Source organism: Diorhabda sublineata, chromosome 3 (genome assembly GCF_026230105.1).
Source record: "Diorhabda sublineata isolate icDioSubl1.1 chromosome 3, icDioSubl1.1, whole genome shotgun sequence".
In the NCBI taxonomy this organism is placed as follows: Eukaryota; Metazoa; Arthropoda; class Insecta; order Coleoptera; family Chrysomelidae; genus Diorhabda; species Diorhabda sublineata.
The window spans coordinates 20,547,391-20,559,722 of record NC_079476.1 but is presented as its reverse complement, the minus strand read 5'-3'; the positions used below and the strand labels follow the sequence as shown (position 1 = coordinate 20,559,722).

The window sequence follows — 12,332 nt, the reverse complement described above, 5'->3', positions numbered from 1 at the left end:
ATTGTCATCCACAATCTAGTTCAAACATAGCCTGTCGCACCGTCAATTATTTTGTGGCTGAAAATCCTATACCAGATATTTACTTTTTGAGAATGTTGGTGTTTACAATATATAATCTAATCAGTATAATCTGTGGCCCTGTAAACCCTTTTCAGACGAAACAGTCCCATTGGACTTTTATTATTATCTTCTTTCAATATAAGTAAAAACTTCGGTTTACACGACTTAGAACTAACGAAACGTCTTTCAGTTTCACCCTCGCTAATTCAGATGATAAATTGCCAAGATTCATGCAAAAATGTGCTAAATTTTAATTTTTATAACACTGCCAATTTCATTAAAACGAACATTTATTGCAATTTTTTGCTTAGATAATGGATCGATCACGTTGGGTGTGTCTTCAGTAAAACTTCACTTCAACTTTACTGCTATTAGTGATATAAAAACCAAAATAGAATTTAAAAAAAAACTGATATTTGATTATTTTGTCCAAAAACTACTTTTTAATAACACTAAATATCAAATGAAAAAGGATAACTTGAAATATTTTGTCCACAACCACTTTGTATAGAACATTTTAGTTTCGAAATCTTTATCGCGAATTGAAGTACCAAAAATTGATCCGTTTGATTGATTCGAATCACTTAATATTCTTAAAAACAAAGTGAATTCTTGAATATATTTTGAATAATATGGAATATTCACGTATACATTTAACAAATAAAAATAAGTATAATTTGGAAGCATGTCTAAATAAAAACAAAAACCACTTAACACTTAATTGCAAATATTTTTTCAACAGATCTAGAAACATTCTGATGTAATTAAGTAGATTGAATTGGAATTCTCATTAATTCAATGGAATCTTGTTGTTTGTCTTTCAAAAGATGACTAGAACGATTTTTTTGTCCATTTATTTACTCTTATATTATAAGAACGATGCGTATCAAATTAACTACAGACACTTTATGTAATATTAAACTACAGAGCCCTCATTTTTTGTGTATAATCAATGGTATAAGTTACAACTTATCGGTCACTCACATCGATTTGTTTTGATAGGTGATACATTTATCAAAATCAATAAATAAACATTTGGAAGGCGTCTAGCTAGCTATGCGTATCTTTTTTGTCTACCAATAAATAAATAGAACATTCAACAAATGGAGGCGTTGCCTTTTAAGATACGGAATTTCTCTTCAAAATTTAATACAGTGATTGGAAACGAAAATAGTTCATGTTTACAGTTAGGAAACTCATATTTAGACAGCAGGAAGTTTGGAATTATAAACGTACTACAAGGAGTAGACGAGAAAACGCTAGTAGAAAGTATAATCTTTACAAAAATATCTAGTCTGTTTATATACCTCCCCACTTATGATTTGTTTTATATTTTTTTAACAAGTGTAAACGGGTGGCGAAACAGGAATTATTACGTTCAAAGTATTTTAAGATAATTCTCGTCGTGACTTTAAATCGTTTCAAACGCAATTCTGATCATTATACTTACTGGTTTTTATACCAGATTCCTTCGTTGGGTGTACTTATACTAGATATGATCTCACGATGTTTGTCACATTTAAGTTTACAGATTTATTGGATATATTGACTCATGAATCGCAATGTTTTAGAGTGAACTACTCAGTTTTTTTGGATTAGCTCCATACAGGACGCAGCAATTGGAACTATCTTGATTTCTTAAAGATTAGTTTATTTTTATTAGTTTTTTTAGCTGACATTATCTTATTTCCTATTTTAGAATTCATTTTCTAAATTACTATCAGTTTTCTGTATTAAAATTAATTTTCCAATTAGACTTATTTAGAATCAATGTCAGAGCTAGCTTGAATTGTTTTTTTATAACTGTAATGTTGGACTCGTTGTCTCCTATTGTTAAAATCGTCTTATCTAAACAAATCTAAACTTCTATAAGAATTAATTCTAAATTTGTTCAGTATTTTTAGACATTTTGATAGATATATTACTTATGCTTTTTTCGATTTCTGTATTTTTCTTTGAGAATATATTTTCGTTCTTGTACCCATCCGTTGATCTGTCATACCAATAATGATGGTACTAAGCATGGAACCTTTTATTTACGAAAATCGTTCCAATTTCAAACCACTCAACCGATTTAGGTTGATCTACTTTTTCTCTTTGTTGGCTAACAATTAATTATCCGCGTCAATATTTTTCATTATTAGTTTTTATTTGAAATAACCCAAAATTATCAAACTTCAATCTAAGTACTAAGCTAGAATTTCTAGAATCGTTGATAATATTCATACTGAACACACTTAAATATATTAATTTATACATCCAATGTTCAAACACTTTGCTGTACTGGAGAGGCAGTATGTAGTCAATCAAGCTTCGAATTTTGGTTTCTACATAATCCAATATTACTAGTTTATTTGAGTAATATAATATTGTCATGTCAAATGGGCAAAGTGGCCGGGTAACAGGTCAATTTTTATAAATTGAAGTCCATAACGCCAATCTACTTTAACGACATCTTTATAATGTTAATGATCAAGGCACAAAATACTAATCATGTCTATATCGGTCACCTAATGTTTTGATCTTTAGCATGTCTGAACACATGAGGGGCAACTTTACGACAGGTCAATAAAGAGCCCCAAATGGTTTGCTTTGTTACCGAACTTTGAAATGGAATTTTTTATCAGTAGTAATCTTTTCTTTTGCCCATTCCGTTGAAGCAACTTGCTAACATATGGTCACAACTACTCGACAAGTTAAATTTGATATGCACAAAAACCCAGGCATACGAGTTCACTTGTTGAACGCGATCATATATGTAATACTCTTATATGGACAGTTGGTATGGAAAAAAACGTGTCTACGTTACGGTGCCGACAATATTTATTTTCTCTATCGAGACACTTTATCTATACTGCGCATGCTTCATGCGTGCCAATGATGCACAGAACTAACTGAAGCGCCCGGAGAAGTGAGAGAAGAAGAAGTCAGAGAACGAGACACATTGCTTATTGTATGCGCACTATACGACGTCTTACGGAATGCTTATTGTTGATTCAAATAAAAGTATTGGTGAAACTAGCAACAGTTTCCCGAATTAATTCTTCTGAAAGATGTTTATGAGTACCATAATACTCCTTTCGAAACAAATTGGAATAATATGAAAACGTTACTTAGGAATTAGTCTATGATGTATTGCTAAACAAAGTTAATTTCAACATAACTGCAATTAAATATAACCTAAAAATTGAATAATGTCCACTGAATTCTCCTATTACGATAAGTTCCTATCTGAAATCTCTTAGTTCTAACAATAATATTACAGAAATTAATAGTTATAGTTATAGGCTCATATGAACTATATAATTGAGGAGTATGAAACATAGATAAACCAAAAATAGTTTTCCACAACTTAATGCTCTTTTTATACCAATTTTATCAACATAACCTCAGATTTCACTAGATATTGAATTCTTCTATTATTTTCTTGTATTTAGATGAATTAAACAGTAAATTACACAAAACTTTCCTATTCCATAAGGCTGCTTAAAAAAATTACGACACCCGTTATTTGTGAATTGACCATATCTTATAATCTCGAAATCAAGAGATTTTCATGAACAAAGCATTTTTATTAATTGTGTAGGAACAAATTAACATTCTGGAGAAATGTTGATTCTAATTTGAATTGCAGATTTGCTTAATCGTGTTTTACAAAGGCGCTGCTGGCGCTCTAATGAATAGGTCATTAGCATTTTTTTGTAGAAACAACCTTGAATTTAACAAGAAATGAACTATATATACAAAGTAAACGCTTAGGTGTATACCGGATGTAGAGAAAATAGCGATACACACTTTAATGTAGACTCGTTGTTCTATTTTGCATTAATTACTCAGGAAATGATTTTTGAATAAGACATTGAAACAGACACGTTCAATTATATTGAATGATATTATTATAATATCTACGAAGCTAATTATTTATTGAAGCATTCCTATTACATTGATTAAATAATAAAGTTGAAGCTAAGTTTATTGGATATTCTTTCTAATATTTTTAAAAGAAATTTATAGTAGTTTAGCAGGAGGAACTGGAAGTTGAGGGCGGTTACTACAAAATTACATAAACATCCTTTATGTCATAATAGGCCATTATTGTCTTTTACAAAAAAATATATATTATGGCTCACGCACAAATCAACTATTTTTTTTAGCAACAAAATATAAATTTACGTTTATATATTATTCGTTTGTATTTTCAATTCCAATATCATCTAATTTTTTTTACACCAAAGGTTAATTGATGATTCATTGTCTGGGATTATAATTTCTGTAAGGAAGGCGAGATCCAAATATACGTTTGTCATATTCTTGAAATCTCATTTTTTTTTAGATTACGCTACCCTCTAAATTTCCTTCAGAAAACTGTGGTATACGAAATGCGAAAAGGGCTGCTGACTTATGAGGTAAACAATGACCTGTGCAGTTCCCGGGAAATATTCCCGTGTTTTAAATTATAAAGGACAGCGTCTTTAGGTTAAATATGGTCTTTTTCTGTACAACCATGAGAAAGATCTTGTTTATAAGACTTTTCATTTGGTGCATTATCAATAAATATTTTCTATAGATAACATAGTGGATTTTTTTAGTTTGTTTTAGTTTTTGACCTTTGCTTTAAATACTCTCATAAATTGTGAAAATGATTGATAATAACATAGTTATTCAGAAATTAATTCTTCTTCATCACCATAGAGTGTTAGGGGAAAATTTTGAGTATAGATCATTAACGTACATCAGCACCACAGTTTCGTAAATTCTAGAGAATTTTCTGACATCCACTTTGTCGTAAATTTTGGCTTGCCTTCAGTCAGTTTGAAAATTTTTTTGTATTATCGATTTATAATTTGTAAAGTATCTAATATTGAACGAAATACCCATGTATTGAATGATGAATAATCACATAAAATAATATTTAACAAACTGCACAAATATACTTATACAGTAAATTCTGGAATCAATTCTTTAATTTCTCCAACTATTTCATTGCTAGAACTAAAACCGAAAACCTGCAAAAAATTGACTTAAATAAATTAGCTTCTATGGGAAAACAAAATGGTGTGTTTCTGAAACAAAAAAATCCTGAACTTTTCCTAGGTCATTAATTTAATCGATCATCGGCAACAATTTGTGTGAACGAAGGTGGTGACATCACTCCAGTGACAAAATTAGGAGGGTGGAAATTAATTGCAGTTGTCAAAATTCTAGAAAATGATTTGACAACATTTTGTGACTTATTTTTAAACAGAATACAGCATGTATTTTTCTGAAAATCAATATTATCATTATTTTTTCATTAATTACAGAAAAATAGAACTGTGACATATCTGTTACATCTAGCTAATATTCCTTTTTTCTACGTGTTGTGGAAATCAAATAATTTTTTTTGTTAAAGTATAAAGCTACACCACATTTCTCACATATGGTTTAGTTTCAGCTATCTAGTGTCTGAAATCTGTCAAAGTCCTTTTCATGGTTTCATGATGCACTTTTCACTAGCCGATATAAAAATCAAACTTTACCATTGTGAGATCTAATAGATGGTAGATTACACGCACTCTCCACCTTTTACTTCGCACTTAGATTTTATACCATCCTATGATACTGTCAACTAAATCAACACCACTCATGTATTGATTATATTCACTATATTGGGCAGATCAATGTTGACATATCTTTCATTTTATTTTGACATAACGTCGAATCTGGTCCTTAAGAATTTCACCTACGAAATTAGACAGCTTCGTAACAACTTTATTGACTTTCCAAGCAACATTTTTAATTTTAATACCATCAATGGTTCAAGGTTGGGAACTATCATCGTTATCAAAATCTATTCCATCCTCACTGTCTTCACCAGTATGAAGAAAGTTGATAATTTCATTCTCACGAAGATAATAAGACATCCTAGAAAAAGTAATTTTGTATTAGCTACACCATAAATATTTTTTAGCCTCGTTTATCAATGTTACATAAATGGTACAAACACAGCTCACAAATCCTTCTAGAATACAAATACACAACGTACTATCAAATATCTGATGTTAGGCACTTACCTAATTATTTAACTGAAAACTGTGTCAATTTAGTAAAAGAAACTATTTTTATAAACTCAAACATTTTGTATGTACCAACTTGCAACTAATAAAATCATTTATTATTTCATTAATACGTTATGTAACCTTAATGGTATAATGAATTAAAGCCAAAAGTCCGTAAGGATTCTGTACGATCTTTTTTAATTTGTTACAGAAATATCACAATAGTATATCAGAGGTTTGCTTGAAAATTTTTCGGCTCAGTTAATCTGGGTATTGTATAAAAATTATTATAAAATTTTGATCCATAGAACTACTTAGATGTTTTTGATTAATTGGTTTCAGAGTGGTAAAATTTACACAGACTGAAATAAAAATTTTTGTTACCGTTCATGATGTTCATACTGAACACACGATTTAGATGATTTATCAACAAAAAGAATAATTATTCTCACTGTTGAGAATTTTATTGTTGAAATTTCGTAATTCTCACATTCACTGATGGTCGAGAAATCACACAATTTACTACAAACTACCTTCAATCAGGAAGTTTAAGAATTCTGTGAATGAATGCCGCCTTATTTAGAATACCAGAAAAATGCAGATTTATGGTTATCTCCAACAACAATGGTTTTCACATCCAGAGTATTTTCCATCAATATCGACGGCATATGTAAACAAATTGACTCATCTATCATTCACATCGCTCTCATTCACATATTCCCGTACACTTGTCAGTTAGTTAATATACGACTATTTTTCTTTCAATTTCCAGCAATGACTATCGTTCTAACACTTCCTTTTCATAAAACCACTGAATAAGCAATTAGTAGGACCCTTTGAATTTTGAATGCAGACGTCTATAAATAAAAATACATAGGGGTGGCATTTTACTTTTTCAGCTGCCCTCTTCATTGAACGTTCATAAGCGTAGCATAAAAGTATCATTGGAACTATAAGAATAGATTTGTTCATCCAAATCTACATTTACAAAAAATTCAGAATCCCCAACTTTCAATTACTTCAACATACCTTTCATACCATTCTGTTTTTTCTATTATAAGTTGACATTATTTTTATTATTGTTACCATTTATCAAAAAGATCTAAACGTCAATTTTCGCTTCTGCATCTCAAATTTCTCAAATTATTTCACCCTGCGCAAAAATATTTCGAATCATCCTGATTATGCTTATTTGTTTACAAAATTTCAATGTGGATATTCTGACTGTGTTATTGTCCACTAATGTTCCTAGCCAAAAATCACATGCTATTCTGAATGTTAACAATGTACTACATTAATATGCAATGCGAAGTATCAGTACGAGAACGATCATAATTTTGTGGGATGCCCAGGCTCGAAACTACGAAACAGATACTGCTTTGATCACGATCACATCGAATTTTCGTTTAAGTCCATTCTACAACATGTCGAAGATGGGAGTATTATTGTAATCCATATTATAGACGCCACAGTCAACGTATTTTATGGGATTGGATACTATAATATTTCAATAAGGATAGAGTTAACGGCAACCATTAAATGACAGTTTGACATATAGACCATATTTGATATTTGGGCACAGACAAAGAAGTAGGAGGTGTGCCATATGCAATATTTAAAATTGAAGACGTGGATTGCCAGGTACTGCAATAGATAAAGTTATCTCAGCATGAAAAAACGGTAAAAATCACGTTTATCAAGGGGGAAACCGCCATTTCTACTTCCTATTTTTTGACATATACTTTGGGCTATAACTTAGACTCATTCCTATGGTACCCAAACCTATTTAAGTATTATTTATTCGGTGGAGATCTTCCTTTGGTCAGTGGAAATTTTCTAAATGTTCAATCGTCAACCATTCTGTCAAAATGATATCTGCAACTTAACAAGCAACATAATTGTCATGACTGTTCTCGCATAGATTTTTGTAGATTCTTATTGCTCTCATTTGATATATGCTGACTTCTTGAGATGATATCCGTTAAAATGCTTAGCCTAGTTTGGTTTCTGATCATATTGATGCCGAAGTATTTGAAGCTCTTGTCCTGATTCACTATCTGATCATATACAGCGAATTTATAAGCCTTGGTTCCCGAGATATGGGATTCAATCTCCTGTGAAGATTAAGATTGAATTTCTTCGACACCCGTTCAAATTTGTATTCTCTGCAGGTTGTCGTAATTCTCGTCGCCAGCGGAGCATTTAATTTTTATTTTTTTAATGGCTATCTAAAGTTTCGATTTTGGTGATTATTTCAACCATGATCAAGTTGAAAGAAATTGAGCTAATGCCTTCTTCTTGCCTTACGCCATCTTATCTTTGAAATTATGCTTTGATATTATTGTCATTTTATCAGTGCTTAGATCTTTAGTTGTAATTATTATCAATCTTATTCTCTTTTTTTCCAGGTATCTAGTATTTAATCTGCCTGGAGAATTTTGATAAAAAAGAAAGTTATTTTACTATGTATGTCACTTCTATATTTGGCTAATTCATTTAGGACATCAACTAGGCATGAAATTTGCGGTTTCTAGCTCTTGTCTTTGTCAGATTTTCTTCAATGATATCGATTTTATGAAAACAGTTAGATTGACTATCATTGAATAGTCTTTTTTTATTAATTTCACATTGTCTCAATATTAAAAGCATTTGTTTATATTTGTTACCCTGCTGTTTTCTCTTCGTTATTTTATATTAGTTATAATCAACTTAGAGTCATTGTATGTGATCTGCCAGCTCTTTCTATGTTTTGCAGAACTATGGTTAACGTAGATTCCACCCATACTTCAGCCTTTTTTAATACAGCCTCCTAAGAAGCCATTGAGCTCTTCGCTTGGGTTCTTCCTTGATGTTTTATCATCATTTTCTAATCATAGCAATGATAGTAATAGTCCCACATCAACAGACACAGAGTAATATAAATTATGTTCTCAAATTAAGTTATTTCATATTCCAAAAATACCTAGGATTAATTTATTATTTTACTCACAGAATTTTTCTTTACTAGAATATGTGTTGCCAATATAACTAACTAATTATCTAGTAGTTATTAATTCATAATTATGCTAAAGAAGTGACACAATTTCCGGGTTATTAATTCGAATATAAATACAAACAAATAATTATGAATGCAGGCTAGGTTCTTGGTGCTAACACAAGTTTCTGAGAATTAACTAGAGAAAACTCACAAGTAGCAAAGCTTACGAGGATATATTATGGACGTGTTATCGTAAACCCCATAGAAAACATTATTGTTATTATTGTTTGTGATCAGAAAGAAAGAGATGTAAGTCATAGCATATGTAAGCAATAATTAAATATGGACAAGGGAATAAGGAATATTGTGATTATTTTCAATAAATGTTCGGTGCATTCAAACTTATTAAAGAAAATGAGATCACAGAAATACACGATAAAAAGAAGATTTATAACGGTTTCTATACAAAAACAACGGCTAATATATGAATGTAAACAGAAAAAAACGATGATGATTGAATGGATTCCAGAAGGTCAGAATGTCAACCAAACTTACTATTTGTCTGTTTTGGCAACACTGCGAAGACGAGTTCGTAAAAACGGCCCGAGCTGTGGAAGAACAACTCGTGGATTTTGCACCAGGACAACGCGTCTACCCATCACGCGCTATCTGTGAAACAGTATTTGGCCAGTTAGCGCACTCACCAGATTTGGCACCGTGCGATTTTTTTTGTTTCCGAAAAGAAAATCTGTTTTGAAAGGGAACCGATTTGAGTCGATGGAAGCGGTAAAGCAAAAAACGGCAGAGCTCCAAAAGGCCCTCACCAAAGAAGACTTCCAGCGAGTGGAGGGGAGTATATTGAAAGGAAGTATTCGAATGTAGAATAATTTTTATAATAAAACCCTTTTTCGTAACCAATCTCGTTATTTAATAGCTAGACCTTGTAACATTGTTTGAGGGAAAAGCATCAGAAATGAGGGTATAACAAAACTGAATATAAAATCAGATTTCAACAAGCCTACACTTTTTGTTTCTGGTATATATATATATATATATATATATATATATATATATATATATATATATATATATATATATATATATATATATATATACGATAAGAAAACTTGTTAATTTGCTTTTTTTAACTTGATTTATGATGAAGAGTTTTGAAAATGCAAATTATATAATCAAGGATATGCTAATGATGCTCTAACAAAAAAAACAAATTAAATCAATTCATGTTCTAGACTAAAAATAATCCTTGTAACCTATATAACAAGTATAAAAAATTAAAATACCAGATGTCATCAACGAAACAGTGAATTATTTCATTAAAAGCAAAATGAATACATGAAAGAAAACATCCTTCGGAATAGCATCCATCTACTCTGCTGAAGCGTTCTCAATGTCAGGAATAGTAACACCAAAATTCGCATATAGCTAAATCTGGTGACTGAAGCGTATGTGGACGTATTATAATGAAGGAAGGAAGCTATTGAACCATTTTTAGATCACTTTTTAGCACATGATATCGCAACCGTTCGTTTTCATGAATATGTTGTTCATTATTTTTTCAAGATTATTATTTTCTATCAATGCAGTTTTGTTTTTTGAATAACTAAGCATCTAAATACAGGATCTGATAGTTGGAAAGAAAAGGATAAACATGTATTATAATCAATTAAGAAACAAAACAGAAACGAAACATAAAAACCTAAAACATTTCTCCTTACCATTTGTACAAGGATTTTCCCAACAACTATCTAATTATTTCAATAAATATGATATTAGTATAAGTCATAAAGGACATAATACATAATACATAGGGCAGACATCTCAGTAGTTATAAAATGGACTAAAAAGCCATAAGTTCAATTATAAAGATTCAAAAATTCTTGGAACAGAATATTTTTGACGTCGCCGTTCATGAGTTTGAATACCAACGCGTCATAAAATGAAACTAAGAATGTTATGTTTCATAAAGTATTAAAATAATGTATAGGAATGTATGTTTTTAAAAGAAAACATTTTCCTGGTCAGATAATGATATATAATTATAATTTTGGAATATGAAAATCGAATATATGACTTGCCTGTGGTTTTAATAATGGGAAATTCGTTGAGAAAGGTCTGTGTTGAAAAAATCTACCTGCTTTCAAATACTAAATATCATGCCAAAAGGGCAACGAAATACCGCGACGTCATTTAAACTTGAGATATGGCGCTTAATTCAATATGATGTTACGTGATTTCTTGTTGAGGTAACATCGGGGGGTTAGTAGATTTTTTTTTATATTCTAATAGGTCTTTTGTTGGATATGGGATGAGAGCTTAAAGTGGCCATTTAAAACTTTATTTATTGTATAACGGAGCGTTTCGTTTGATTCGTGGTAAAATTAAAAAGAATGATTTGTCATTTTGTATTTGTTAACGTAGAATAGAGAGGAAAATGCTGGGAACTATGTGGGGCACACATGGTTAGCACATTATAATTATAATTGACGGTTTAAACAAACAAATTTTATAAGATGAAAGTTATGGCATGTTAAATGTTAGTAATGTGAAAAGTCTATAAATAGAAATACCATTTAAAAAACTATAAAAATAAACATAAAACAATTTATCGTATGAAATAAAGGTTTAATAAAATATTTCATAATCCGTTAATTACTCATAAAAAAAACTAAAGAAAACTGAAGGAAAAATGTAATTAATAAACAACTTACATAGAAGAAAAATGGGAATTAAATGTTCTACAAGAAATAAAAAAAAGACACAGAAGAAGGTAAAGTAAGGTTATGCAAGGAAATTCACACGAGCTCAATGAGTCAGTTGGAAAGAATACTGACAGGCAGACATACCAAAAGAAAAGTATAAGCAGGGACGAAAAAAAAATAGATAGTTGAATTGTGCGTAGAAAGAGTAGAAATACTGCAAAAAGCAGTACGGAACCGCAATCTTTGAAGGAAGGTAGATGATATATCAAAAGAAAAAGCTATGGGCTTCAAAAGTCTTTAGAATTGATGTATATACAGAGATGAATAAAGTCAATAATACAAATACTAATTCTCCTTTGGAAAATGTTCGGATTCGTCAATTAGTAGTTCCGATCATGAATTGTGACATACAAAAATAATGTATAAAAGGTATTTTCGTTGTTTCTGTTGCTTTTCAAGTAACCCCAATGAGATTTGGGACAATCGCATAGTGGGGCGAACCTATGCATTTGGTGGACGTACGACCAATATGTGAAA

General features: G+C 30.6%; 1 protein-coding gene across 3 annotated transcripts in view; it reads left to right on the top strand.

Annotated features, from left to right (window-relative positions):
- LOC130442138 (protein amalgam-like) overlaps positions 1-12,332 on the top strand; it is a 65,894-nt gene that overhangs the window by 33,528 nt on the left and 20,034 nt on the right. The gene's annotated exons all lie outside the window — the stretch shown is intronic.